A 23,887-nucleotide genomic window follows, 5' to 3' on the forward strand; every position below is an offset into this window, starting at 1 on the left:
AATTGAAGCTTACCAGAAACCAGGAACACACTTCAGTGTCATTACCATTAAAGAGTCAATGAGAACAAAGAAAAATTCCAACAATGGTACACACCAAAAAGGGACATAAAGCAACAGATAGATATAATAGTATGATGTATTCCACTTGAAAAAAAATTGATCACACCCAGGCTAAAGAGTGAAAGTTACCATTTTCATCACATTACCTGACTGATAATTGGAATATCTCCCCAATGTGAACCTAAAATTGTGGTATGACCGAGCGAGTAAGAGAAGTGCGTAATCATCGCCGAAGCAATTTCTGAGAGCGAGTGAAAAAGAGACAGAGGAGAAATGATTGCAGCGGAAATGCTACAAGTACTCAAATTGAACCACCATAGAAATGTAACCTTGTTGCATACCACATTAAATTGCACACAAATGATGTGTGTAATGACATGCTCAGCTGAGCGAGGAATACATCAAGAGACAATTGAATCGGTCCAGAAAAATACACAATTACACGAAACATCACTGACACAGACTGCAGGAATGGGTGAGGCACGTTTTAGGGAAAATACATATTACTGAGTTACTGGTGAGTGGTGAAAGAACAGAGTCAATTGAAGGAATGAAATCAACTTGTATTATAAAGGTGCACTGTGGTATATAAAGTGCAAAGCTTGGTGTTAACATCTAATTCTGACAATATGTGGTAGAAGTCAAAGAAAAGCCAGCAGCAGTCAGTTTCCACACAGCTCCGGTTTGGCAGCCTGTCAGTATTTCCATGGCACTTCACAGGTAAAGGCCAAGAAGGCAGGGAATTGCTGACAGTTTAGTAAGACCAACAAATAAGAGTTAAATGATAAGACAGGTGCAATGTACAAGGCTAGTCCCCAAATGCCCCTTATTTCACCTTACAAGGGGCTTTCCCCATTGCTCATATGTACTACAGTCTCTCTCTCTCTCTCTCTCTCTCTCTCTCTCTCTCTCTCTCTCTCTCTCATTCCTCTATTCATTCTTTCCCATGCACTTGTCTCCTCTCGCTGTAATGAGCTCTCCACTCCAGCCCAAGAAGGTGTGACTGAGGTCTTCATCAAACACACAGCAATTCGCAAGGTGCCAAGGACAGGTAAGAGTCATTCTTCTGAGGCTTCACTGTGAAACAGCAGGGAGGGGAATACGTTCGATTATGGCGCAGCACTGGACGACTGATTGTGCCAGGGACTGGTTCCTGTCTTCAGCGAATCTGACAAAAATCAGGTTGGATTTAACTGCATTTAACTTGCTTCAATTAGTACAGCTTTTTGTTTTTTATTGGTTCAACAGCTTTCTCCATGTTCTGACTGTAAAGTGTGTCACCAGTTGGATAGGGGCGCCTGAATGTTGTGTTACGCACGGTGCATTTCCAATACATTATAGTAGTGATCACTCTCAAATGACTGCAATTAGTCAAATGTCAGACTCGGTTTGCACTCTCACGGTGGCTTGCTGACAAAGTAGCTCAGAGGTATGTCAAAAGATTAATAGCTGCGGGATTTCATTAAGTCAGGTGCTTGAAAGAAACAGGAGGAATAAACACAAATTAATTAAAACTTCAGAGCTTTCCCTTAAGTTTAGTCTATAATTAGGCACAGAGGCATATTAAAAAAGGCTTAGGCATTTATCAAGTCCACATATGTCATATTTTACTGCTCTTAGCATGTCAGTTGGAGTCATTGTATTTGTTAATAAAAAATATTATTTTCATTAGATTACAAAGATGATTATTGAAAACAAATCACATCTGAACAATAAATATTAATAGAACTACTTTAACTCAAAGGTGCATCCTCTCTGCTGCTGTTTCAATGCTGTTTTATCTGTCATTCAAAAATGTAATTCCAACAAAAGACTGGGAAAGTTGTGGAACGCTCAAAGGTAAACAGGTGATAGTGTCATGATGCGGTATGAAAAGAGCGTCCTCAAAAGGCTCTGTTGTTCAGCAGCTCACCTCAAGCCATCAAGCAAGGATGGAATAATATAACAGGAATACAGAAAAATTTCTGCATGTAAGGGGGTAAGGCCAAAACCCTGAATTTTATGTCTGTGACCTTCCTAGGCAGCACTGCATTAAAAACAAACATGAATTGATAAAGGGCATTGCTACATGGGCTTGTGAACACTTTCCAAAAAACCATCACTGAATCTACAAATGCAAGTTAAAACTTAAGTTAAGCCATATATCAACAACACCCAGAAATGCCGCCAACTTCTCTGGGCAAATGACGGGCAGTGCTTATTGGCGGGACGCGAGGCCAGATCCAGAATTTCTCAATGAAAAAGACAGAGTGGATATGCTTCTAAGCTTGTTTTCTTACTCTTTTCTTCATCTGAAACACCAAAAACGCCAAAATAGTATAGTATTTTACCAACTTAAAAAGGGTTCAGGAGGAAAACTTAAACCATAAATGCAAGTGAATATATTGTTATAATTTCCGATTAAGGATGTGACTAATATTTACCTTCTCAACAGACTTTATTGCCACAGATACCATACTGCATTATTCCTCTAACAGAGGTATTAAGCAGGGGTCAGTGTGGGATATAGTATGGGTTGGTAGGATGCCAAGTTAGGTGACAAACAAACATCACCGCTTTCCCTTTAAAATTGATCCTAAGGCAGCAAAAGGCCTATAATGTAGCTTGGATAAAAAGCAATCAGGCTGCAGTTTTAAGTTATGGCATCTTGGCCTTGTCCAAGTGGTCAATCAATGTTCTCTTTTGCTTGTGTCCTCAGTGCATCAGCATGGGCTATAAAGCCTAGAAAGCACAGCCGTTAAATGGCTGTGAGGGCCCTTTGCTAGCCTGGTGTCTGGCAATCTGGCAGGGGTTTCTGGCACCCTTGGTGTAGGACCAGGACTTTAAGAGCATGTAAAGTGTAAATCTCCCAGCTGACAGACTGATCTCTGCTGGCTCCAGACTGGATTTACCACCTTGCACAGAGCTGTAGAAGCCAGCTGTAGCAACATGTTATTATCGGGAAGAAATTATTCATTGTGGAAATCTTTTCACAAACACTAACAGTGAAAAGTCTCAGTCCCTGAGTCTATATAATATGCATGAGGAAAATGTTTCATAAAGACTAAAATGTAGTTTGAATTTACTGTGCAATTTAAAGTTGGAACATTACCAGTAGCAGCCAGCTATCAAACTCTGTCAAGGAACATTTTGCTGTTGTGTGGTGAGATTTTTCTTCATCTGCACTGGATTGGTATTTTGGTGACTTATGAGGCAGTAAAGTAGGAGGTGATGTGCAGTAAGAGGTGTGTTCAACTGGCAATCTTCTGCAATTTTGGTGTTGAGGATGACTGAATTTTGCACTGTCTGCTGCTCACCTGCATGAGTCTGGTCAAAAAGTGCAAGATTTGCAGGATTTTAACCTGCAGATTCACCACAAGAAGGGTACAGAAAATGTGATAGCAGATGTTTTGTTTAGGTGTTCCTCAGATCTGTAGGAATTTAACATTTTAGGGGGTATATTTAATTCTTCTGTGGAGGGGTTATGACTGTGGTCATTATTAGCAAACTGTGTTTGTTTGTGTGCCCTGTGTCTTTGTTTTCCTCTTTTATTATGCAGATTGGGGTGTGCCATAGCCACGGTGTGATTGGTGGAAAGGTTCCACACCTGGGCCGGGATTGGCTGCAGCCGGAACCACCTGGTATAAAGGGAGCCAAGATGGCGGCCGTCGATGGCAACAGGCATTTTCATCATCCTCCTCGTCTCCCAACGGGTCACACTTTCGTTTGGTTTAACTTGTGGTTATTTGGATATAATTCCCTTGTTTGAGTAGTAAGGGTGGGCTGCCAGGTTTTGTTTCTGGTTTTCTCCTGTTTAAGTAGGTAGGGAGGTAAGGGTTTGTAACTTTTGTTTTCACAGGTGGATTTCTTATTTTTAAGACAGGATCGTTTTGTTTGTTATTTTGGCTTTAGTCCACCCCTAAGTCGAAGAATATATTTGTATTTACCTAAGTTATTATTGTAAATAAATATCAACTGTTATCAAACTAATCTTTGTTTGTGGCTACTTGGGAGATGGGGAAGATGGGGCCTTTTCATGTTGTGCTCTAGGCCCCCTAGACTGGGGCATTACAGTGCACATTTGTTTTTTGTGCAATTTCCACAACTATAGGTGGATATCTACCTGCATCAGCTCCAAACAACAACTGTTTATATGTATATGTCTGTTTAATCTAGTATGTTTTTTATTTTACAGTCTTCACCAATGGGGCCACATGTACATAACTGCACAGATGCAGTTTTGATCAGTCCTATGTTGACAACAATGCCAGTAAAATGAATATACGGTTATATCATCATCTGCTTTTAATAATAAAAGTTATTATAATTTTATAATGGTTTTCTTCTTTAGTAAAACCGCATTATCAGTGTCAAATTTGAGGCACCAGTGCAATTAACACAAACCAGGTAAAATTATTGATTAAATCATGCATGACCATCATTAAACTGATGCACTACTACTACCACAATTTATGTGCTCTTGTCCAATTCCTGTAAAAAACACTATCTGCTGTTGCCAGCATATTCTGGTGCAGTATATATTCATATTTGATCTGTCATATATTTGTGCTTTCGAGGACAGACCACCATCCCCAGGAATTATGTTCCATATCAGACAAATCCAAACCTTACAATTTACGTCGAATGCCTATGTTCAATGGCAATTCGGTAAAATGGATGTCCTATTTGTAGCAGGTAGAAAACAAGGGTGGGAGGTCGGGAAGGTGGAAGGCTGTGTAGTATGTGAGAACACAATTGCAATCTTTCACTTTCTTGTTATGTGCAGAAATTGTAGACAACCTGTATTTTAACAGAACTGTGCAATATTGATGTCTGATCAAAAATATTAATTTGATCTTAGTGAAAGCCAGTCTGGATACTTTACGCCCTTAGCCACTGTCAATAGGTCCTGGAGAGGAGGGTTCTGCTTTTAAAGAGCTGAGAAGATCTGATATAATTGGCCATAGCTAATATTGGTCTCTAACACCCACTGATGATGTATGGTTTAAATGAATGCTTTAAATCCCACACAGTTACACGGCACACCCCTGGCCATAAAATATCAATCAGGGCACTACCATAACCTCTTCTTCTACAAATTGAGAATTTGACTGAAATTCTCACACTACTTGGTGTCTTCGTTTTTTAAAGAAAATGCACTGTTTTTTTTGTGTCTTTATTTTTGTTGTCCAATATTAAATGACAGCAGTGTTTGGTAAAAGGCACAAGACATGCTGGACATTGTGGCCCTTCAGAAGTTTTAACAGAGAGGGGTACAATTTTATCAGCAGGGCAGATGTTAAAAACAGGTAAGAGAACTATATCACTGAATGTGGTGGATGCTTGTATTAAGCTCCTTCCATCCAATTCTCTACTCTCAAACTCAAACTCTAAAAGCAGTGAGCAATATTACACAAAGGACTCGAAGGTCCTTCGAAAGGAGGCTGATGTCTCTGTGGTGTTCTTCAAGGTGCATAAGGGACTTACTTGTTAAATGCACATGGAACTAATAACATTAATAATGGCTGTATATTAAGTGTTCCAGTTGCCAGAGTCCTGTTATTGTGCATGTTGGCTTACTGCTATGACTTACGAGGACATTTAAATAAGGTGGAGACAATTAATGTAATACCTGTGCTTTTCCTGCATTGACAAGTCTAAATGTCTGCAATGTAAAAGGGCCCATTAGTCACATTCAGGTACAGTACATTTCCATGCACAAAAAATGTCACCAATGACAATACTGCAGGTAAACCATTAGTGTACAACACTGGTTGAACTGGGTTATGCTGTTGAGTGCATATTTTTGTACAGACATTTGAAATATTTCGAACTTTTTTCCCTCCATAATACTACATGACCTTAAAAAGTTGCCTCTTCCCATAATAACTGTATTTACATGATATTACATGCATTTACATGATGAAGTGATTCATTGTGGTGATATTGTTGCACCACATTATGTTTGCCACCGCCGTAGGCCTATTTGTCTTGCAATTAAAAATACAATGCTCCAGGCAATGCTGGGAAACTGTCAAATAACGAGTGTGGTCACTGCTTAGGTTTCACTCACTTTTAATGAGGGGCATACACATTACTCGCAGTACGATATATGATGCACAGAAGCCTTCGTTTTGATCCTCTTTCACATTTACTGACATGCTTCAGTGTTGCCATGGTTGCCTAATGCAAATCTTGGACAACTATATATGATATCCCTTTATTCAGTTGCTTTTGGGGGTGGGGGGAGGTTAGCAGATGCATCAGTAAGTTTAATTTACATCCACTGCGTGTGTTTCATTGTCAGGCATGTAATCAAGCAGCAGGGTGACAGCTGGCTGGTGGTAAGAACATTAAACAAGGACTAGTGTGTAACACAAAACACATGATGAAGACCAGAGACTAAATTTCAAATTGTAACAGGTTTTATATTAACCTCGCAAGAGCTTTATACTGGTTAAGTTGGAAAGTGCAATTCTGACATGTAATAAAATATGCACCACGACTTTCAGGCTGCACATATAATCCACACAATACACATTTTCCTGCCACCTTCAGTTAGCTTTAATAATCTACCAAGCTGGAATTCCATCAGACAGCCATCATACAGACAGTAGTGAGAATAATATTTAGTAAGAAATGTAAGTGGCTGAAGTGGCTTAAATGTATGGCTGAATATTAAGTGTCCAACTGTGAATAAATATAGTTGTTTTAAAAACATCTTTAGATTAATTCCACATGCAATATATACAAAACAGATGGTATTAGGGGTAATAGGCAAAGAATGACTCTGGTTATTAAAGTTACCATTGCTCTGATCCATGTAGGATTGTGCTTGTACCTTCTACTACTTAACATTTTCCCCGAAAATCCCCCTTAAAACTGCACAGAGGGTGCAGTTTATGTACGGGAGGACCGTAAGAAGCAGATGACTCTACCATTTCTAATTTTGGCTGCTGCATATGCTATATTGTCAGGCAGGTGATCATGTAAACATGTCGAGTCTTGTGCTTCAGGTCACTGGGGTTGGGCGATGTCTATCGGTCTTTGGTGTAAGCACTCTGCGATGGACGATACATCATCAATTGGCCCAACCTTCCAGGTCACCATTGTCTTTTCCTAACCTCAACCAAGTGCTTGGAATTACACAACCATTAAAACATCATACCAATACAATATGTCATAAAAGATTTGCAGTTATGTACAGTATCCACATTTTGGAACTTGCCAAGTATGTTAATTAAAAACATTTCTCATTACGTTAATGAAAAACATAATCCAAGTGACACTACATTCCTTTCAAAATGTATATGCTGTTGCAAGTTAGTATATGAACGTTATTTTTAAGAGAAGAATACTTCTAAATTGCTTCCATCAATCTAGAACAACTCTTTAGTCATTTCCATTTTCATCAACTCATGTAAGGTTGTTTTTATCGAAGAAGCAGTACCTGATATGCTGAAGTGATTAAAGCTACAAGCCGTACATTTTCATAATTCACACTACAACGTGGATGATGGAGCATCCAGCTTTGTGTTTGTGAACTTGTTTTACCTTTTTGCTGTTGGTATGCAGTGTAAATGTCAGTGACTGATGGAAGTGTTTACTGAAGTGATGAAGTTAGACAGCATTGGTATTGTCAACCGGATAGGTGTAACCCGACAAACAAAATCAACATTTCTCGGCAGCAGAATACAAAATAGATTGTCCCCAGCCACGGTATATGTGCCATTTTTAGTGTTTCACTACTCTTTACCATACAGATGGATAGTAGTAATGATATATTTATTAAAAACCATTATGGATTTCACCTTTAAAGGTCATGCTTTTCGAAGGAACAGTTGTGCAGTCATATATCCCTTTTCTTCTAAGCTTCCATTTTTTCCCTCTGCCTACCATTTTATAGAGGCAGCTGCTCATGTACTTATTCATTCATTCATCCACCCAAAAATAAGTAGTGAGTTGAGAAAAGGAGATCCCTTTCTCAGGCCATTACCAACTATTTCCCCGAGGTGCAAACCCCATCACACAGTGTTTTTAGAGACTGTGAGAAAGAGACTTGGCAGAGTAGAAGAATACATTTCTGCTTAATTAATCCCATTCCTTACTTTAGGTATTAAAAGGCAATGGTCTGTTTAACAACTTTCGGCGACACTAAACGGGTAATTAGTCACAGCCTAATCATTTTTCATACATTTTATGGGTATGTCCAGGGCGGGGTGTGCTCCCCGGAGGGTCATCCCACTAGCCACCTCACTTATTCTACGCCCTTTTCACAGCTCCCTACCTCCACACAGGATTAAGCCATTTCCTTTTTTCTTTTATTCTCTTCTCGGCCAGTTTGTCATGAAACACATCATGCTCTCTGATCAGATACCCACACCTCAGTTTTCCTTACCTCCAGATCCAACCGCCTACTTCTGAGAGCACTGAACACAAACCTTCCTCAGTGTTGGGCAGCTAGAGGCAGCACATGGTGTGATGTAGAAGCCATTGCCTACAATATAAAGAGGAAAAAAACAGAATGAGAGTCTGGGCACAATCATATATGGCACACTGACTAGCAGTTTGTGCCAGCTGTTGCCGGCAGCCAATCCTAAAGCTGAATACAACGTTTGTGACATTTATTCAAATGCTTGGGAAATTAGAACCATTTAAATGTTGAGAGGCGCCCACTGCCCAGGTGTAAATATGATTTCAATAATGCTTTCTGTTCTCTAAATAAGCACAGCTGCTCAGACACACAGCCAGGATTCTGAATTTAAAACATGGTGCAGGACATGTCATTATTTTTTTTTCTGAGAGAATATAGACTAAAATAGCTGAACACACCAGCAGGAGCTTTTATCTTGCCTTGGTAAAAAGCTTTAACGGCCCACAGAAGCAGTGCTAAAGACAAAATCAATTAAACAAAAGTGCACATCTTCACAGCCAACTCCAACATCCATTTTAAAATTAAGATCAGCTAAGTACTTTATATTCATGCAAAAAATCTGCCATGTGCCAAGACTGGACATACATCTCGATGGTGGGAAGCAGTGTGTGACCATAGACTCTATATAAATAATGGATGTAGTCACCGTGATGTCACCCATTGATTTTTGGACTGCCCAGCATCGAGTTCAGTGTGTAGGCTGTCACCATCTTGCTTTACATCTGTCACCATCTTTGTTTTTTGAAACCAGCAGAGACCATATTTGGACGCACAAAGAAGGGTTCATCCAAAAATAAACTCTACATAAATAAACTCTCTTTACTAAAACAAAATGTACATAGACATTTTTAAATGAACAAAATGTTCAAATAAACTTTCAGGAACTGAAAACTCACTATGAAATGTTCTGATGAAAAAACGACAAACAAGTTCACGGCTATTTAGATGTACACAGTGCCGAGGATTCGCATTGTTTTGCTTCTATCCTGACTGACAGCTCACCATGTTAGTGACCTGTCAATTACAAGTTAGACACGCCCCAAATCATACCCTGCTTTATCATCTATTTTCTTCTAAATAGGACCATTATTTACACAATTACCATCATATTGTCTTGAAGAAGACTTGAGACTAGTAATTGAGACGGTAATCTTGCTATGTGAATTTTTCTGAGGTAAAAAAATCAAGTGAGAAATCTCATTCATTGTGTATTGAGATAGATAGGGCCGGAGTTATTTTGCAAACGATGTTGGCGACCCCTGTTGGATTATAAAAAGATTGCAGGCTTAAGTCACTTCCGGGTTTGCTTCACTGCTCAGATCGGGAGGTTGACGCCTAGTTGTGACCAAATAGTAGAGGGGGTATGTGTGCTTAGCAGGATGTTGTCAATACCTGCAGGACTCCATAGCCTCAACCTCAATCTGAAAGCCTCTACTGAACAGCTTGGATGTACCATATACAGCCAGAGGGATAGCCATCGTGGCCTACATGTTGAAGTATGGGCAAGATACTGAACCCCAAATTGCTCCCAATGCTGCGTTCACCCGATGGTGGCAGGTGGTATCATGTAAGGTAGCCTCTGCCACCAGTATGAATGTGTGTGTGAATGGGTGAAAGAGCGTTGTCGTGTTAAATACGATGATTTTAGACTAACAGGGGGTATTTCAGTGATATATTGGTTATGGTGCACCTGTTGCTGATATGCACCAATGTGGAAACTTTTTTTTCTCTCAGAATATAATGCAGGAAAAATATATTGGTCGGTAATTCAAAAATAGTGTAGTAACACAGTTTGTCCAGCAAAGCTGTGGCAGCTCTCAACGGCGCCAGCCCTATACTGTCATTCAACACATCAAAAAAAACCAGACACCTTAGTAATGGTTCTAATCATAGTAATTGTATAATTGATAAATACCAAAATAATTCATTATGTTCTAAACAGGCACATTAAAAACTTGAATGAAAAGTAATATTTGGAATCTGAAGCATAAATCAGCAAACTCTAGATATTAAACAAACAGAAACAATATATGTAGGAATATCGGATTGGTAGAGCTTTTTTTTTTTACTCCTCAATATCGGCATTAAGAAAGAAAAACCCACCATTGGTCGGGCTTTAAAAATATGGCTGCTGGGAGTCAGCAAACATTGCTACCTTTGTTAAATTTTCATCAGCCTTTTACTGTCAATAACTAAACAGCCTAAAATCATTCCAACCAGGCCATTTCATTATGCTAACTATTGCAAAATCAATCTTAACATATCAATCAAATTCAACATAAATTCTTGGCTATTAACCCCTAAAACGCTGAGGTCACGTTTGAGCCGATCATACAACACAGTCTCATGCATCAAGCAGGCTAACCCCCCCCAAAGCTCATGTCACTGGTGCTAATATCACATTGCTCTGTGCCATCTGGAACGACTGCAGCAGTTACACTAATATTGTTCATTCCTCACAGCTCTGTCTATTTCACACTATTTGTAATTTTCCAGCAGCAAGCATTTCAATTTGTCTGCAGCTCTCTATGACATCTGTCTACAAATCAGCGACCATGAGGAGCATTGTGCAGCAGTAAAAGCCACAGGTGGTGCGACTGCAGAAGCATCTATCGCTCTTCACTCATCATTAACCTTTAAACACCCTAATAGACCTTTTCTCACAGCAGATAGTTTGACCTGCAGGAATAACACAGGTGTAACTAATAACATTAACATTACATTAAGTGAGCCAGTGTTATGATATCAAGACTCTGTCCCTGGCAACCCTGAATGGACAGCAAGTGTCAAAAATGATCATGTTGGGTATTATGTATTTACAACACAGGGGCATTAACACATTTAGTTTATATAGATAGATTTGTATCTATTTGATTGAGAAACAATGTGATATTAAATTATAGAATTACATCCAAGATAGGATTTGAATTCAAAACATGATGTAACAAACATAATGCAAAAAATAATTCTGAAGATAAAAAAGAGGAGAAGGTTAAAAGTAATGTGAGGTAGATATGGCAATTATGTAGAACCCTGATTTCTAAGAATGTGGGGTGCAATGTAAAACAAAAAAAAGAAATTGAGATTCCAGAGTGTATATTTACATAACAAACGTTTTTCAGTTTGAAAATAGAATTTGCATGATTAAATTTAAAACAATCACATTTTGGTTAATAAACATTTTAGACATGGCCAAACTTATTTGGAATCGGGGTTGTATGCTCAATCTGCAAAACATGCATAAAAACTGCGGCAGAGAGAAGATGGAGGAGAAGATGAAGAAAAAAAGAGGACGACAACACAATGACAACAAAGACAACAACAAAAAAGAAGAAGAACAAGTAGTGGTTGTCAATACTAGTTGGACACTGATCTTTGCACAGTATTACACATCTCCTTGTAACACCCCGTATACACTATTTATACAATATGACATACATGGACAGATTGTAAAAGTATAGCTGTCCTTTACTTTATCAACCATGTAAGGTGGAACCTTCAGAGGACCCGAAGGTCAGACTGAACTTGCACCTCCTCCGTGAATTCAGAACATTCAGAGTCTGTGCAGGGATTGTCTCCACATGGCTCTCACCAGAGTTTGATAAAAAAAAAAAATTTAGAGGGCTGGCCTCGGACATTCCAAGCACATATGTAGGCTAGCAGTGCTAACAATGGCAACAGTGCTAACAGTCAATCAAACCTCCATTTCCTGCTATATTAACGTTCTGGATGTTGCAACTGAGACAAAAACTTACTGAGGGTTAAATTTTACCAGTCTAGAAATATTGACTCAGGTGAATCTGGAACATGCATTGGGACAGAGCTTGAGGTGTAGAGATTGTCAGCTGGTCCAGAGTGGTTTAGATAGACAGGCAGGCACATCTGCAGGTAAAAAGGCTGATTAGCAGCTTCATTAATAGGCTGTAATGATTTGCTCATGAAGAACATAACCAAAGTAGTTCACCTAAAACAATTTAAGATTGCTGTATTTTCAATCTCTGACAATATCTCCATGTCAAGCAGACATGACATGCTCACATTGCAGTTCTATGGTTTCACTGCTGAGAGGAAAAAGTTGACGCAGGTTGTGCTTATTGTAATGAAGGATAATAGCTCTTTTTAATATAGAATTCTATGGCACAGATCAATAAGCTACAGCTTGTGGTTACACTGAATACTTGTTAGCAGAATTACATTCATTGTTTGTTTCAATTTTTACTTGGATTTTAAATGCAGCTTCTCCAAATACAAAATTACATTAAGGCTGAATGCCCAAAGTCAATTGGTACAGGCACAGCGAAGGCTCAAATATTAGGAATTTCACCAGAAGTAAACTGAGTGCATGTACTGCAATTACTAGTAGATCTTAAAGAGCCTGGAATTCAAATTCAAAGTGTCTCCCAAGTGAAGTGAGAATGTAAAGTGTTTTTTTTTTTCATCCCATATGATTTGTTTGATCGCAGCAGGGACCAAATGCATTTATTATTAATGGTTTTGGAAAAATGTCAGAGCCCCTGTCTGTTTATTGCTTTACAAGGCTCCAGTGTTGTTGTTAATCCTCTTGCCTTTAATTAACATAACAAAATTATTAATGTCTCCTTTTTATCTTTATTATCGTGTCTTAAATCCCTTTAGCAGCTGAGAAGCATGCCTAATCGCGAGGAAATGGGTTGTGATATGTGTTATTTCAGCTTGTTTTCCAACTTGCAGCTGCAGTTAAATAAACTAAACCGGAGCTCATGTTTATCCAGCGTCTTAGAGTAGCAAATGAGTCCTAACTGGCCCAAAATCCTCACAGTGACAAATGTTTGTTCTCACTTTCAGACATGTGAGGAAAATCATTTATCAACTTTGTATTCATCTTCATCTTTTTATACAGCTCCGGAGGTATCCTAAGCATCCCCATTAGTTTAACATTGATCAGAAAAGCACACATGTTCAGAGTGGATGATTTGGAAATATTATCATTTGACTGAAATGACAACAAGCCTCTTTTCAAGACACTGAAGCTGGAGGTGACTAATTCTTCCACAATAACGGCTTCATCAGGAGTGCTCAAGATTAAGATTTATTATGTGTATTATGTTGTATACATTACTATAAATGTATTCTTTGCAATGTGTAGTTGAAACATGAGTTCAAAAAATCTGTTGTAGAAAATTATTAAATAGCTGGCTTAACTTGTGGCATCAGCTATTTAAGATATAAAAACATTAAAAAAAAAAAACATTAAAAAAAAACCTTTCCTGCATGCAACTACATTGTCATAGAAGCTCTGCTATTTTCAGTATGCAATCATCATCTATCCTGCATCAAATTGAATTTAGATCAGCCTGTCAGCCTGTTTGTTGACTGCACACCAGAAGCACAAAGAAAAAATATAAGCCAATATTAATTGCATGATATTGTCACACTGTGGTGTCCGTCAGCCTAAACAAAGGAGGAAAAAATGCTAAAACTCTTCTTTCTCCTCTTTCAGATGGCGAACAAAAATGTTTAGCATTCCAGGCATCCTCTAGTAAAAGAGACTTCTGGTTTTTCCCTTTTATGGTCTTCATCATGATTTATATTGTGTGTCAGTGTATCATGGCACACAGTTCAGACCATCTTGCTAAGGGGTCACACCAGCCGTGATGCCAAATTGGGCATGGGACATAAAGTGATGGCCTCTTCCCGACTTCCCTAAGCGCCTACTCTCATCACACATACTCAGACCACACCCAAAATCAGTCTTCACTTTGATCTCAACTGAGTTTTCCTGACAGCATCTTACACAGATGTGATGCTATCATGGTGACCAAAAACTTCACAGATCACAGGCATTTAAACGCCCAACAGTACTCACAACTGCTTCTGTGGTGGGTCCTGCAACAGTAGCTGTCCCCAGGAACACATGTTGCTATGATGATACACACACGAACACACACACGCTTAAGGGTGAAAACAATACCAGGCACATGGTGTTGAAAATGATTCCCATTAACATGTTTTTTAAAGAGGCTGATAGATGCTACTTGTTAACAGTAATCTTCCAGTTCTGATGAAAGGCAGAAAAAGTTAAAATCAGGCTAGTGAGGTGCTATTTTGCAAGATAATCCGTTGAATCAAATAGGAAGAGAAGCCACACACTCTTTTAGCTCTGATACATAATTTATGAAAATAAAACCAACATTTTGGAGCTAAAAGAGAACGTGTCCTCACCTCCTATTTATTCTGGCAGGCTACAAACAAATGTAATTACTTTCACTTTGCTTTGCTTTTTAAACTAGTTATACCACTCACACAAAGACCTCCAATCTGGATAAACAAGAGTATATCCTCCCACAATCTTATTATAAATTTACCAGCACAAATTGGTCCCCTATTAACCATCATCATTGTGGACATACTAAGTAAGCAAATCTATGTAAAACAATAATCCATACAGACAGGATTACCCCTGTGCTTTCTCTTAGTGAGGCAACATCCCTTATTTTTTACACTGGACTCAGAAAACAAGTTAGTCTGGACAATTTTCTCTATCTGAATAGTTTTAACACACAAGCGCAGCCACTTAGATAATGTCATACCTGTTTCATATATGCACATTTGGAATTAACATCACTTCAGTCATCTATGGACTGAAGTGTACCAGCAGTAGAGACGTCTCAAGCAAATATAAGGATGGCTGAGTCAAAATGGTATCGGTTAGTATTGCTAACAACAGTAACAGGACAGAGCTAGTGGGTCAGGACAATGTTATCATCATTATCAAGAGATAATCATCATATGAGCACAATTTAATCTACATGACTATATACAGCTCACTGTTTCCACACGGACAATAATTACTGTGGCACTACAGGCTTAGCTGTGAAGAGGACATGATATGATGGTGCAGATTTTAAAATGGAGGAAGAGGAAGAAAATAGCGAGTGGCAAAGAGAATAGGCAGGCCAGAGAAAACGTTAGAAAATCTCTAGAGTTTGGGATTATTTCAAATTTAAATGAAACAAGCACTCTGAAAGTGTCTATTGCAAAACCATACTAGCTTACAACAGCACAATGTTGTGAATGCTTCACAGCTCAGTAGAGAGCATTCAGTTCACAGAGGGGACCCGGTTAATGTCAAGTTAATGTCAGAATTTATCATGTTATTTAGTTAGTGACTCTGCGTCACTGCCGTACCCAGACCACTCACTATGACAGTATGACACAGGGGACTTTTGCTCAAAATATCAGGTAATGTAAGTTACAATTCAAGCCTTAAATGCACCAATCCAATACAAGAAATTCTGTTTAGTTTTAATGCAGATAGTAGGGTCGACAGGTGTAGGGCAACCCTTCAACCTAGTAAATATGTACACATTAGCCAGTCTCATTACATTACAGTATGATATCTAGGCCTTGTAGTTTTTTATCAATAATGTAATGTCACACTTAAATGCATGAAATGAGTTTAGTTTTGACAAATATATTACCCTATGCAATTCAACAAATAAATTCATTTTCTAAAAAGCAAACCAATAAGTTGTTCATTTTAAGAGACCCTTCTGATTTCCTCTTTTGTATATTTACTATTGCTCTTTAATAAAGGAAAATAAAAAAAATCTGTAGCTGCAGCCCTAATCTTAACACAGCCAGTATTTCTTAACAGCAGTATTAATGTTCTGAATAACTTCGAGCGCACCTTAAAGAACAAGAAAGGGTGTTAGAAATTGAAACCACAAGGCTGGTGTATCCTGTGGATTTGAAGGACAGCTGTATGTTTGAGAACGGCTGATAGAAATATGACTTCAGCGTGTTTTCAGTGTATAGATAAAGAGATGCAGACCTGCAGGTGAAAAAGCATATGTGCAACAGCGAGTGAAATAAAGACAGCTTGTGTGAGTGTGTGCGTGTGTAACAGAAATAGACAGGGAGACGGATAAGTATGTTTGTGAGAGAAAGTTAGGTGACGCATACTTCCCGCTGGAAAGATAATCTTTATAATATCCTGTAGTCTGTGATGCTCTGCTGTTTTCTTATCTTGTATTCTGAGTGCATTCCCGATTTGAGAACAGATAATCAGTGAAATTCCTCTTTATGCGCATTGGTGAAAGTCAAATTCAGGTTGGATTTTAAAACTCCTGTAATCTTAAAAGTTGTCTTTATCAGGTTTGTGAATATGCCTTCGGAGAAAACTCTTAGCTCAGAACTTTCAGTACAATTTAGAGGAATACATTCAAGTTAGATATATTCATGAATATTCTGTAGCCCCTGGTTTCATAAGAAGAAAAAATATATGGCCTAAAAGAAAAACATATACAGCATTTCATTGGATAAATGTGTTTAAGATTTAGCACTGCAAAATAGTTTAATTTCGGAGAATAGAAAAGCATTTTCTTGTCATGTTCTAAAGTTTTAATGATAAATTCAAATGGCACATTTATAGACACAAAAAATGTCAACTCTATGTCCATTCTTTAATGTTGCAATGGCTCAATTGTCGTGAATCCTCAGTGTGCACCTACACACCTGCAACAGGTCTGGTGTGTTACCACACTAACTGATCCCTTTATGAACTGTGCGTGGAATTCTAAATAAATACATCATGAATTACATATAAAAATGTTTGTTAAAACCCCTTCATTTGTTTATCATCAGCCAGCGGGTGCGGGGGGCACCTCTAGGTCATCTCCAGCCGGCTTGCTGGGGATTAAAGGCCAAGATGGTATGTGTGGGTTGCTCCTCTGGCAGGCGGATGACGTGACCATACCAGCGCTCTCGCCACATTGCTGCGAGGCAAGAAGCTGGGAGCTGTTGGGTTAGCTCTCTTAAAGTCTTGTTAGTGACATGCTGGCTCCATGAGATGCCTTCGATCCTCCTGAGGGCTCTGGAATCAAAGCCATCGAGCCTGGTCGCCAGTGTGTCGTTCAGCAGCCAAGTTTCTGAGCCATACAGGAGCACAGAGATGACAGAGGCATTGTAAACTCGGAGCTTTGTCTCCCTTGATATGTGCTGCTGTCGCCACAACAGCCTCCCCAAACACTGCATCACAGAGGCTGCTGGGGCACGACGTCTGTTGACCTCTATTTTGAGGTCATCTGTGTTGGACACTGTCGAGCCACGGTATTTGAAGGTGGGGACAAAGTGGACAGGGGTGCCATTAAACAGGAAGGGTGGTGGGTCTGGTCCATCACCTACATGCATGAGTTCGGTCTTGGACCAGCTTATCTTAAGGCCGAGCTTTTTGGTCTCTTTGTCAAACACGCTGAGGGCTTCACTTAGCTGCTTGGCTGTCTCGCCAAACAGGGTGGTGTCATCAGCATATTCGAGGTCCTTTAGGATGTAGTTTCCAAGTGACACCCCTGGGACCCGCTCACAAACTCTTGACATCAGATGGTCAGTGACGTAATTGAAGAGGTCAGGGGCAGCGAGACAGCCATGCCTGACCCCGCTGTTAATAGGGAAGCACTCGGAGTCTTGGCCATTCACACGCACACAGCTTTCCGTACCCTGATAAAGTTGCTTAAAGAGTGTGATGATTTTGGCTGGGGCTCCGAGGAACTTCAGGATGTTCCAGAGGGACCCATGATCCACAGTGTCAAAGGCAGCCTTTAGGTCGATGAAGGCAATGAAGAGGTGCCGGTCCTTTCTGAACTCCCGAGCCTTTTCCATTAAAAGCCGGAAAGCTTTTGGTGGGACGGTTGGGCATGAATCCGGCTTGTTCTTGGCGGCATCTGCTTCTGGTCGCAGGTAGAGCTCGGGTGAGTAGTATACGGGTGAAGAGTTTACCAAGGATGGAGAGGAGCGTGATGCCTCTGTGGTTGCTGCAGGTCAGCTGATTACCTTTTCGTTTCCAGAAGGGAAGTATAATGCCCCGTCTCCAGTCATCAGGCAGCAACTGCTGAGGTGGAGTGTCTGGTAAGGATGGGGTTTTCCGGGGTAGGGGGATGGTTTCCTTCCAACGACTGATGCAATCGGCTTCAGATGGGAGGACGTTGGCAGCCCGGTCCTTGACGAGGAAGCAGTGCTGGCAGGGGTATGAATGTGGTTGATGGCTTTTTTTGTTTTTTCCGTCAGGGCTGTACCAGGTCCAGTGATGGATCCGCTTCCGGGGATACCATGTGTCAGCAATGCAGAGGTTGGTGGCTCTGCATAGATTGAGTAATCGTTGGCCGTTGTCGTTGGTGGTACTGTCAATACAGACAGGACCTGTGACTGCCGGGAGGATGGGGTCCTGTGTGGAGATTGTAGCATTAGCATTGGTTAGGACGATGACAATGTCTTGAGGGGGGGCTGCCTGGATGGCGTCTTGTAACTGGTCATGAAAAGTGTCCTTTGCTTGGTCTGGGGTAACATTAGTTGGGCTATAGGCGACAATAACTGTCATCTTCCCATGTTGATGTGGGAGACATAGTTCAACATAATTAAGTTTTACTTCCTAAAATGATATGTTATTAGAGCAACAACGTAAATGCCTACTTATGTATGCTCATGGTAAACATTGGAGCTAAAATACAGCTTCCATTTGTTATCATAGTTGATTTGCATGTATTGTTAATGAGCAGCACAAGAAAAAAAAATACATCTGAATTTAATAATAAGCCAACTGTGCAAGCCACAAACAGAAGCTTTGTAACAGGATTTTGAAAGACAAATATCACGTTTATTTATTGTCACCGTAATGTCAATTTACGGGATGAACACATTGGGAAAGTCTTATCAGTGGAAAATTGTATTTAAAATGTAACTAATGTATTGGTATTGTGTTCCGTTCAATGTTCTATTTTTACAATAAAAGAATGTTTTTAAATTCTACCAACAATTTGTTGTGTAAGCGGTATCTAAGTAGCAGGAAGGAATAACACCCATTAAAATGTGATTATTCATGGTAAGCTATATAGTTTTAGTTATCAGTAACATATAGATGAATAGCGGAGTGCCAGGTGGTGTCTTAACTGTGTTTTATGTGTGCAGAATTTATTGTCACCTGTAAACTAGTTCTTCTGTAAGCCTAGTATCAACGTTTTGATAAGAACAGGTAGTTGTAGTTGTTATGCAGATAGTTTAAAATTTTTATTTTTTTTATAATTGACAGCCGATGGTTTGAGCAGTTTGTATCATCTATAACAGTTGTGTCTTTTAAATAAGAAGGATGTCATTTTCACAGATCACAGTCTAACCCCTGGAACTGTGTACTGGTAAACATACTATATGACTCTCCTGGAAAGTAAAGTTTTATCAATGATCCAGAGATACTGCTTTATGCGTAAGCAGTCTTCATACAGCTTTGTAACCCGCATATATCACAGGGTTACAACCCAACTATAACTTCACACTGGGTCTATTCATCAGGTGTGGTGATGCCTAGTGTGATTTTCAGTGTCAGCACAATGTGTACAAAGCAGTAAATCAGATAGGCTTTATGTATGCGTGTGTGTGTGTGTGTGTGTGTGTGTATCTGAAGAGTATATTGGTACTGTGCGCTGACAGGAGCCACTACAGACATTGACTTGAAAGAGACAATGCGATTACAATTGATTAAACGCTGCTTTGTTGTTTCCTTCTCTGGTGGGTGTTAATGGTATTTGGTTAGAAAGAAGGTGCACTTCATAAACAATTCCTAAGAAAACACATTAACTGGTGAGACCCACAAGAAGTAGCAGATGTGTACGATTTCTGTACTGTATAGTTTGGAACATTAACACACTATGGAATAAATTTTGATGAGCTTGTGTAAATTATGTGACCGTTTGCAACTTTATGTTATTATCAATAACCTCTCCATGTCCTAATAGCTCTCAAAAGAATCTTATACTTGCAAAAAGCTTTGATTACCTTGTAAATAGGTTGTTAAATGTCTAATTATAGAAAATGAGCCATATTAATCATCAAAAGCACTGAACTTGCTGTACATATGCAAAATCACATTTACTGTTTATATATAACACACTTCTCACATTGCTGCTGTCATTTTGCTTGGCTCTTTTATCTACTGCATGTTGGTTTTACAACATCATGTCCTTTCATTGAATGAAGAGGCTCTAAAACACTGATGATGACATGCTTTGATGGATATGCGGATCCGTTTGTCCACACAGTTCTTGTCTGTGTAAATATCAGTCATTTGAGGTCAGCTTTAAAGGTAATCTTAAATATTATCAATATTATGCTAGATGTCAGACAGGGGTCGAGAAAAAAGTAATCCCGATTCTATTTAAGGATTTTGTGTAGATACAGAAAAGTCAATAATCAGATATTGAAAAAAACCCAATTCTGGACATTATGATCACAACATTATGATGTACAACCCTGATTAAAAAAAATGTATGCAGTGCAAAATGAAAACAGAATACATCATTTTTAGAAGGAGCATATATATTTACATAAAAACAAACATTTACAGTTGAAGCGTTGGATATCTTGTCTTTGTACTTATGATTAAAATTATGTTTTTCACATCGCCCCAACTTTTTGGGGATCTGGGTTGTATAACTATATCTACCGACTACAAGAGAGCGCATCTTCTCATGCTGTTACTATCACTAAAATGAGCGCTAGTTGGTGAAAAAGAGACCGATCTTGCCTTTAGCTGAACCAACTGGATAGTAAAATGTAACAGATGCAAACATGTGCATCGTTATGTTATTAAGTGCTCCAGAACATGCTGAAGTCAGTGTTAATTTACTACGAGGATGCTGCTACAGGCACAATTTTTTTTTATTTGTTGGTTCTTCGCAATGCTGGGGAATATGTTGGCAAATGTAACCTTTCAGTTGAAACATCCCTGCCATTTGTTGATATTTAAGTATTAATAACATAATGGAAGTAAATTCATCTCTTTTTTTAATTATGGATAATAACAAATGTGCTGTTAGTAGCAAGTAGTCAAACAGAGCGAAAAAAAAATAAAATCATCTATAGATCCAAAAGGTTTGCTGCATCATGATGCTGTGATAATTGCATCATATTCCTCTTAGTGTGCATTTGATAATGTACAGTATATGATATACGGCTAACTTCTCAGCTGTCTATCTGTGATGGGGTGCGTTTAACACTACAGCAGCCCACAGTCAGTTCTGCACACACAACACACATTGGAACATGTGTGTTAACATATAGAGACACACAGTGAAGGCTACAATATTCTCATATCTCAGGGTTCAGTCGCTTCAGTTAACATTTACTCATGCACCATTGAGTGAAATTAGCCTACTTTAGGCCATAGCAACACAGTCAATTCACTGTGAGAGCCGCTTCCCAAGAAGTCAATAGAATGTATTGTATTACATGCTGGCAATGATGAGGGGAGCAGTCCAAAGGGATAATACAGACTGAAATGCTGCATACCTTAGAGGGTTGTACTGGAATCTGCAGTATAATATGGGCAAGCAGAAAAATAACAGCCCCACTCTGTGGAGTGGAACCGGAGGATTCAGAGATCAAATAGATAAGCCACTTCAGACCTTTCCATTTCAGCGCATGATAGAGCTCACATCTCTAAATTCTTGCTTGGCACATCATCCCTTCCCTATTTGATCTCTGTTACTGATGCTTAGAGTACAAGGCTTGACTGTGTTAGAAGACTGTGATCCAAACTGAAGCTTAATTAAATTCTTAATTATTCAATTGACCCAGCAGCTGGTGATCAGTGGAAATGAAGCATGAAGAGGGTGTTTTATTAAAACCCGTAATGTTAAATTATATAAGCAATGTCAACTCAAATGTGCATTAGTCGGCTTCTGCATGATACTAATTAGAACAGGAACTAAGTACACATCTTATTAAAAATCACAGTTTGTACCGGCGTCTCTCGCTTGCACGGTAAGTAAACTCCGACGCTGATGTCACTAAATAAACAGATGAGCTGAAGATTGGTAATGAAATTACAGACAGGACTATTTCTGGCGGGGATCCAGGATAAACTGAGAAAAAAATGAATCCATCAGGCTTTCATGGAGGCTCTCCCACACATTTCACCCTTTGTTCAGAGCATTGCTAACTGCTCACGGCACCTGGCTACACCACCACTGAGAGTATGGCACACAAGGAGGAAACACTTAAGTAGATATTTACTTCTCTTCAAGGTCTTCATCGTGCATCATACTTCCTCCCGGTATCCCAGTGTAATGGCCCCATTTCTGTTTGTCAACACCTATTTTGCAGAAGACTGGGAGCTGTAGAGAAAGAAAAAAAAAACCTGATTACAGAATCCCAAGTCGTGCTTTCAAGACACCGTTTCGATTTTGCAGTATTGTGTCATAGCAGAGCTAACGTGCAGAATGGCATGTGAGGCCAAGAGCATTCTTCTGCTGTCAAATGAAAACTTTTATCTCTTAATTCTTCCAGGACTTAAACCCTTAGACTCTGAACGCAGTAGTAACAGTCACCCCACTCCCAGCTTAGTTTATTTTATGATTCCTACTCAGTTCGCCGGATTTACAACACTTCTCACTTTTGTACTGAGTTTTTGAGGGCTTTTGATATTAAGAGAACCATCCGCCTACTCACTTCTGTAAACAAAGGTAAAATATTATTGCTCTTCCAGGTTTTTCTTTCAACGTGTTTACACATGTAAAATGGATTTCCAGAGGACTTTGATTCCAGCGCTAATAGTCCCCCTGCTTAGTGACATGAGAGTTTATGAGATGACAGTCTCGCAGGGGCCTAGAGCGCTGATAAAGGCCAGATGTTTCCTTCGAACACACATCAGCACAGCATGGGGAGGATCCCTCTGGAATCGTGCTGCTCATTATCCTGTCTGATTGGACACTACTCTGACACAGAAGCCCAATAAGTGGCACATTTTACTCGTATCATCAGCCATAATTAACGTCCCACCAACCTGGTGAGGAGAGACGAACAGATTGCGGGTATTGTGCCTGCACACACACAGTGATAAATTCTCAAAGTACTATGTCCTTTCTTGGCATTCTGAACCCCAACTCATCAAGGGATTGCAGTTTACTTTGATGTGTTTTCAGTGAAACACTTGTAATTATCTTGTTTGTGAAGCATTACAGGTTGTTATCTTGAAAGAGCCATTTGATCATCCTAAATCTTTGATATAGTAGGACTGCATGCCAGTAGTAACAGTAATAGAAAGAATAAGAAATGTTCACGGCTGAAAGCAACGTAATCTGCGACATTGCCTTTGGAAATGTATATCATTAAATTCATATCTAAAGTCATAAGCTTCATTCAAACTCTTCTTTTAAGGAAGCTGTAAGATGTTTAAGCTTACTGTTTCTATTAAAAGCTCAGTCTGTAATATGCTTTTATTATTAAATTCCCAGCTATTTCTTATTGGAGGAGACACATAAAATATTTTACAAAGGTCGCCAGCATGCATGCTTCTTTAACCTTGGGTGTCCAGTAATATCTCCAGCCCCTTGCTGAGTAAGAACAGATGGAACCAAATCAAAACGGCGGGAAATGAAGGAAATACAT

At 39.3% G+C, this 23,887-nt stretch overlaps 1 protein-coding gene across 3 annotated transcripts in view; it reads right to left on the reverse strand.

Annotated features, from left to right (window-relative positions):
• loxl1 (lysyl oxidase-like 1) overlaps positions 1-23,887 on the reverse strand; it is a 272,803-nt gene that overhangs the window by 198,561 nt on the left and 50,355 nt on the right. For 2 of the 3 annotated variants that reach the window (XM_059349880.1, XM_059349873.1), the window contains 2 exons: positions 22,514-22,614; positions 8,438-8,536 (listed from right to left, as the gene is read on the reverse strand). The gene's annotated coding sequence lies outside the window, so the exon portion shown is untranslated. The remainder of the gene's footprint in view (positions 1-8,437; positions 8,537-22,513; positions 22,615-23,887) is intronic. The other variant, XM_059349885.1, reaches the window with a different exon arrangement.

Source organism: Centropristis striata, chromosome 2 (genome assembly GCF_030273125.1).
Source record: "Centropristis striata isolate RG_2023a ecotype Rhode Island chromosome 2, C.striata_1.0, whole genome shotgun sequence".
Lineage (NCBI taxonomy): Eukaryota > Metazoa > Chordata > Actinopteri > Perciformes > Serranidae > Centropristis > Centropristis striata.